The following is a 1,815-nucleotide window of genomic DNA, read 5'->3' as shown; positions in this document are numbered from 1 at the left end:
GTATGTGTCTGGTTGTTTATGTATCTGAGTCCTGTTAATATGGGTACTTGGCAAGATACAGAGATTAGTAGTCTAGGATGATACATGATCATATTCAATCTCTAAAAGAGGGTTCATGGGAAAACTCACCGAGTCTGTGATCCCTAAAAGTGTTTTGCTTAATGTATTTTGCACTTAGTAAAATATAGTTCTTCTTGATGTTATTCAATGTGCTCATCATGCTTTAGAGTTCCTGTGCCAGATTCAATCCAGATTCAATCCAATTCAATTCAAGTCCACCCAGGGTGAATAAAAATCAGTGATTTTGAGGAGTGTGTGTGTGTGGTGGGAGGCGATTAAAACTCAGATTTTAAAAAAAATCATACATGCTAAAACTAGACTTTGTTGTTGTTCAGTCGTTAAGTCGTGTCCGACTCTTCGTGACCCCATGGACCATAGCACGCCAGGCCTTCCTGTCCTCTGCTCTCTCCCGGAGCTCAAGAAAACTAGGCTTACCATCTCATAAAAATGAAGTTACCTACCAGTCAAACATAGGCATTAATTTCCCTTTTTCCATCTCATGAAAATAGCTCTGTCCAGCCTAATTAACACCTCTTACTTCTTGAAAGTTCTTCTTGACTAAAGTCATATGTGGAAAGACACAGGTCCTGCTTGCATGTAATGAAAATCCATTGGTTTAAAAACTGATGGCTTGTCGTATATGAGCGGGGGCACTGCCTGCTGTGGTCTTGCCTCTTCTGCTTTTAACCCACAGCCAGCCCCTTCGTAGGTTGTGGAGCTGTAGATTGGGCTTGAGAACTAAAACAACCCAGTCATTAACCCAACAACAAAGCATTGTTTGACTTTTGCAGGTTACGCTCCACAGCCTATGAAGGAGCAGATCATGGGTTGTGGGGTAAAAGTGGAAAGTGCACCTGCCCATTAGTTTTTGAACTGATGGGTTGTCATTCCATGCGAACCAGGTCACAGATTAGATAGTATTGTTGTTCTGTGCTTATGTGGTGGCGGAGATGGGCTAGGCAAGGCAGAGGAGTTAGTTAAGACATAAAGACAATATAACAGGGTGGATAAAGATCAATGCTTAAAATAAATTTTAAAAATTGATTAAAAAAATTAAATTGGATTTTTTCTATCCAGTCACTATCAACCCTTGCTTTGGCTTATTAATCACAGGCATTTCATTTTTGTTTGCTACTTTTTTGTGAGCGCAGGACTGAGCTAAGACAATGACTGGGTTCAGACAACACACTGCAGCTCATCGTGGGTTATTTAACCCATGACGAGCTGCATGTTGCATATCCAACCCCCGCTTGGGGGTTGTTATATCGTGTGAACCCAGTGAGTGTGGGTTATGTAAGGTTTAAACAACCATTACATAACTCTAAAACAAACAATGGGTTATGTGTGGGTTGTTTAACCCTTGCATAACCCACCTTGGGATATGGTGGCTGCAAGCACCCCGCACGCGCTACAGCCTCACCATGGGTTAAATAACCCACAGTGTGCTGTCATGTCATGTGAACAGCCCCAGAGTGAAGCAGAAAAACATTACACTGAAAATAAAAAGATGACACAAAATTGTCAAGTGTGCATCTTCTTGAATTCCCATATTAAGACTGCACTCCTATACCCACTTACTTGGGAGTAAGCCCCATTAAACTCAGTGGTGCCTATTTCTGAGGAGACATGTCCAGGATTGTGCTGTTAACCTCACATTCGGGACTGATGTTCATATGAAAGACCCAATTTGGGAATATTTTAAAGACATTCCCTAAAAAAGGGAAGGTTGCAAAATATATATAGCGTCAAAGAGAT

At 41.2% G+C, this 1,815-nt stretch overlaps 1 protein-coding gene across 10 annotated transcripts in view; it reads left to right on the top strand.

The window, feature by feature from the left end:
* ADNP (activity dependent neuroprotector homeobox) overlaps window positions 1–1,815 on the top strand; it is a 92,865-nt gene that overhangs the window by 41,911 nt on the left and 49,139 nt on the right. The window lies entirely within an intron of this gene.

This window comes from Heloderma suspectum, chromosome 4, assembly GCF_057233095.1.
Source record: "Heloderma suspectum isolate Gila_16-S chromosome 4, 16-S_ref, whole genome shotgun sequence".
Classification (NCBI taxonomy): Eukaryota; Metazoa; Chordata; class Lepidosauria; order Squamata; family Helodermatidae; genus Heloderma; species Heloderma suspectum.
The sequence above is the reverse complement of the archived record's forward strand: the minus strand, read 5'-3'. Positions and strand labels throughout refer to the sequence as shown.